The 5,775-nt window shown below is 30.8% G+C and overlaps 1 long non-coding RNA gene across 2 annotated transcripts; it reads left to right on the top strand.

The window, feature by feature from the left end:
- The first annotated feature begins 1,775 nt into the window (after positions 1 to 1,775).
- Positions 1,776 to 4,235, top strand: LOC107018941. Of its 2 annotated transcripts, XR_001456707.2 has the most exons (4): positions 1,776 to 2,756; positions 2,974 to 3,112; positions 3,223 to 3,314; positions 3,795 to 4,235. It is a non-coding gene; the product is annotated as an uncharacterized LOC107018941 (long non-coding RNA). The 2 variants fall into 2 exon arrangements; XR_001456706.2 differs by having other exon boundaries at positions 1,776 to 3,112.
- The last annotated feature ends 1,540 nt before the right edge of the window (positions 4,236 to 5,775 follow it).

The following is a 5,775-nucleotide window of genomic DNA, read 5'->3' on the forward strand; positions in this document are numbered from 1 at the left end:
ACCTAAAATAAATAGAGTAGCTAATATTTGTTTTAATTGTGCTCCATAGCAACGTTTACAAAAAATTGTCAGGCGCCTCTCTCCCAAATATCTCGTTCGCCACTCTCCTTCAATCTCTCGCTCGCTTCCTCATTTTTTATACAAACACAAGTGTATAAAAATTGTTTCTAATTGTATAAAGCAGAGAAAATTGTATAAATACATATGTTTTTGTTCCCCTCTTCAAGATCTCCCTCGCCACTCTCCCAAATCTCGCTCGCCGCCCTCGCCTTTCTCACATATACAAACAAAAGCGAAATGTATAAATTGTGTTTCTGTTTGTATAAAGCGTGAGAAAATTGTATATACACATGCAAGTATATATATATTTTCGTCATATACACCTATAGTTATACAATAAAAAATATTCCCCTACCCAGTTTCTTTTGTCTTTCTCTCTTTCTCGTTTTATACAATTTTCAAATTGTATCTAATTTCTCTCTTTCTCGTTTTATACAATTCGATTCAATTGTATATTCCTTGTCAAGTCTTTCTCTCTTTCTCATTTTATATAAATTCAAATTGTATATAATCGTTTCTATACACTTATAATAATACAATTCGTTTTATACACTTCATTTTTATACAGTTGTCTGCCCAAGTGTCTTTCTCTTTCTTGTTTTATACACTTCGTTTTATACAATTTGCTTCAACTGTATATGTATAACGAATTATACAGTTTCTATGTTTGCTATGGAGTGCAATTATACAAACTTTGCTATAGCATACAAATATGAATTTTTTATTTGCTATATGTGAAAGTTACCCTAGTTTATAGGTTATTATTTTTTAACAAATACTGAATATTATTTGTAGAAAAGTAAACTTTTCATGAAAATGAATGAATTATTAGAAGAAATTTGACATATTTGAAGTACTATATCCATGAAAAATAATTTAAAATAAGAATGGTTATACTATCAATTGAAAACTAGAAGAAATCGATTTTATAAAAGTTATTAACAATTCAAATTTAAGGCGCCATCTAATTTTAGCTTTAAGTCACTAATATTCTTGAGCAAATCATGTATATTATGCATAAAATAAAAATTAATGATAACACATACATAATTTTTAAAAAAATATTGTATTTAAATGATATCCATGAATCATGATCACAAAATCAATTTTACGAAGGAAATACTATTAATATTTGCATTTTTTAATGATAATTTCATTTAATGCCAAACATGAATATGGAAGTGCGGATGAAGAGCCTCAACCACCTGCTACTTGGGCGAGACATATAAAAGAATCAAATTATGACAGTTTTCAATGAAAAACTGTATATTGAATACCCATTTGCTGAAAGTTTGGACAAAAATTTTCATCAATTGGAAGTATTATATTGTTATTATTAAGAGATTGAAATTTATGAAAAAACCTACCATTATAGAATTCTAACATAAGACTTAGTTCTTTTAAAATTTAAAATGCACACATTTTCTTAAATTTTATTTCTTTGTTAGTACGATATTACTCTAGTTATGGGTTTACTATTAATATATTATTCTTTTTATTTTTAATTAACGAAATATGAAAATCAATTGAAGCTCTAAATTTGACAAATATTTTTTTTACGTTTATAACATAAGAAGTACAAAAATTAATTTTGCATATTATTATTTAAAAGAGTTGAACTAACACAACATATACATGTTGTACCAAAAGTAAAGTAAATTGTACCAATAGGATTAATTCGGTTATTTTGACTCGGGGCTTTCCAAGTAATGTGTATATTCATCTGGGAAACACGTGTCCAAGCTACGTGATGTATTCCTATTCCTTTTCATCCATTCTCTATTCCAAGAAAAATTGCTCTGCAAAATGGAAGGGTTTTACAAGCCCTCATATGAAATTCTCAGTTAAATTGCATACCTAGCTTCTTCCCTCCCTTCTCATTTTTGTTTTGCCTTTTGATTTTAGATCCGTTTTGTCAATTTTTTTTATTCGATGAGTTTCAAATTTTCTTTATATATCAATTTTGTTGTTTATGATGTGGTAACTTTGCATGCATTAAATCTAAATTTGATTCGATGTTGTTGTTATGGTCGTTTACTCCTCTTCTTCTTCGATTTCCTTAATTATAGCTTTCTTTTTCAATTTTTCAATTGTTTCTCCTTTTGTTCTTGATGTGGGTGTTTTTTCAATTTGTTATTTTTTCACAAATAGGACTTTACAGGTACTTGGAGAAGAAACGAAAGGAAAGAAGCAGGGAACATTGAGCATTATCAAGTACATCGAACTTAATCTTGATTTTTTTTCTCGAAAAGACTTTCAACTGGAAGGATTAGCAATTAGAGTTACCCTAATTTTACAACCCTTTCTCCTATGTGGAAAGTCCAGTATTTCTCCCACTTTAGTTGATTTAACTTTCCAGTTGGATATGCAGTTTAATTATAATGTTGAATACTAACATATGTATATGTCATAAGCATAAACTATAATTTGCTTATATGACAAGGGAGACTTTCTTTGCACATGAAGAATTCTTTGTAAGATAAGTTATTTATTTTTCATAGGGTGCAAAAACAATCTCAATTTTTAACACATCTTATTCATTTATCTAAAAGCTATGGAGAATTACAGATTTCAATCAATAGTATATCGCCTTCAGGGAATTACAAAATCGTCTCAGAGATTTGTTCCTATACCATTTGCATCTGATGGTTTAACTGAAGAATTTTATGATCTGGATGCTTATAACCCTGCTGAAAGTAAGTTCATTATGAAACTTCAAGTTCATCCAGAACGAATGAGCCAAGAAGATAGTCACAAACTTGATTTGCGTACAATTATAAATTTCTAGTTCTACTAAATTTTGAAAAACTAATGAAGATATAAGTGTTTAGTTTAAAATAAGCTATAAGATAGTCATATTATAACTTATTCAATTATTAATTCATTGATGTAAACTGGTATAACTTTTACCAGGAATAGAGAGAAGACATACAAAGATACATAATAATTAGGTGTCTTTTCCTCGATCACATTCATATTTATCGGCTCCGTTGACTCCTCAAAGTCAAAGTGAAATTCTTGAAGAAAGCTTTCAAGGTCACAAGGAATGATGGTATATAAACTCTTCCCTTTACAATTTTCGATGATTATTTTATTAAATACATTGAAGCTTTCCTATAATCCTTGATCTTGATAAGTTGATTAACTGTTTTCTCTGTACAGGTGAGAATCTCTTACCTGAGCCAGTTTAAGATTTTGGTGAGTGAATTCATGTCGTGAGGAAGTTTGGAAAATCATCTATTCAGAAATCAGAAGTAAGTATAGTTTGTGTGGAATCATAACTGCATATTTGATGCAAGAACGGATCCACAATATGATATGCAGATCCATAGGAACCCAATTGCTTTCTCTGAGCCATGTATAAGAAATTCATTTTACTATGAACTTAGTTCATTATAGAAATTCATAAAGTTGAGATCTTGAATCCACATCTAATTTGAGGACATCCACTAATATCATTCCTGTAATGTCATTGAATTAACCTTGGTACATCTTGAACAGAGGACTGCTTATTTCCAACCACTATCATAGAATCTCCGAATAAAGGTTACTCTCGAGGCAGCTAAAGTACTGACATATCTCCACAACTCAGAAGCTAAAATTATATATCAGGATTTCAAATCATCTAACATTTTTCTTGTTACTGTATGTAAAACTACTTTATTTAGTCTTCTACAAGTTTTAACAATATTTTTGTTGCCCTCTTATAATTTGTGCATACCATGAATTTACAGAATTACAATGCAAAGTTGAGCCAATACACAGTAAAATGGGTACCTTCTGTTGTGCTGCTCCTGAGTGTATGACCACTGGTAATATACAATTACAATTTACTCCTAATTGTTCTTGTGCTTTACCTGAGCTGAGCGTCAATCGGAAGCCAAGTACAAAAGTAGTTAAAAGATAGAGATGGTGTCATTAGGCATAGCTTGGCTGGTCCATTTCCATCAGTTTCTCTGTTCAATGAGTATCAAAATGTAGCGATGGTTGTAAATTCATCAATACCCACTGTACTATGTCATATTTCCAGCATTAGATAGTATGTTTATCAATAGTTTAGCCAATTTTTAGAATGTATCCAAATTACTTAAAAGTTGCACAGCTAGACTGTTTTAGCATGATAAATGATGTTCGATCTGAAATTTAATATGAATTTTGTATGTTACCCGTTGTTATGCGAGCTTAACTTTTTGATTCACATGTAAAAATTGACAGTCCATAGTAGCCTCTTTCTCGATGTTGTTGTCAGTTGTAACTTTGCTTTCTGTTCTTTGAGCTACTTTACTGCATTTGAAGAGAAAATTCAGTAAAAATGTGGCTTCGATACATAAAGCTGGGGGAACTCAAAAGTGAAGTAAGATGAACTCCTCAATCATGTGTTTTGATGTATTTTATGGTTAACTTGGTGGCTATGTTATATGAATTTGTTGCACATCACTGACATTAGTTGCTGATTGTTTTGTGTATACTTGATGAATTGTATCCACGTTACATGGACACTTTCACTTTCAATGTAGCATCAGTGTTAAATTAATTTGACAGCGTGTCTAGTCTCCTCATTTTTTGGAAATGTAACTCTCTAGGACACACTGATTATCAAGCTTCTTTGATTTATCTTTCTCTTTATTAGGTTGGATTTTTTTTCTGCATCAAAAAACTACATGTTGTCCATTCATTTAGGTAGCTCAAAATGATGTTCTAATAGAAGTCTACTGCAAAAGATTCCTCCACCTTAAAGCATATTCGAACTTGCATAACACGACAGTCATAGTTGATTCAGGTAAAGACAGCGGGATAACACAAGCTGCTCAATTATTTATAATGGTAAATGTTATTTTACTACATCCTCAAATAGAGGCCTCACATTCGAACTTGGGATACATTAAGTCAATAAGTGTACTAAAATGAATATAGTTAATATACTTCCTTCATCAATTAGCCTCGCTGAATTTGTTAAATTATCACACAAATTTTGTTATGTTCTTGATGAGTTCTCTCTTAAGAGTCTCCTCTGTTTAATCCTTCGGTCTTTCATACTTGCAAATATCAATACTATGTGTCCTGAAAGAAATTGTATAGTAGATCACCATCAATCTGAATCTACTACTCAAATTAGTTGTCCCTCTTTTTAACTCTTGAGAACCACATCGGATTTCATTTTCTTAAAAGATTCTTAATTTCTTTTAATCCCTATCTGCTCTTTTTTTGCTACTTTGGAGAGATTTATGTATTAGAATGAGTGCTTGTTAACATGGATGTATGTGGTTAGTTCATTTTCTTGATTTCTAAAGTTGTAGTTCAGATTAAGTATTCAACAATAACTACCGAGTATTTCGTGATTTAATCTTTCAGAAAGAGTATTTCGTGATTTAATCTTTCAGAAAGAGTATTTCTACCTTCATGTGATAGTGATAAAATCTTATAAGATAATGTTGTTGTTTGAACTCTATTGATTTGTATAACCTCTTCCTTTTTCTACTACTTAGCGATCACTAATACTTAAGGGGCTGTTTGGTGTGATGGACAAGATCACTAATACTTAAGGGGCCGTTTGGTGTGATAGACAAGAGGATTTGATCCTGGTATAATTTTTAAGTGGTCATTAATTTGTCGTTTGGTTGCCAAGGGTAGGATAACTTATGCCAGGGCAAGGATTAACAATTAGTTTTGGGATATGTTATCACTTCTTGGGGGTGGGATAGTAATTTCAAGATA

This window comes from Solanum pennellii, chromosome 5, assembly GCF_001406875.1.
Source record: "Solanum pennellii chromosome 5, SPENNV200".
Taxonomy (NCBI): Eukaryota; Viridiplantae; Streptophyta; class Magnoliopsida; order Solanales; family Solanaceae; genus Solanum; species Solanum pennellii.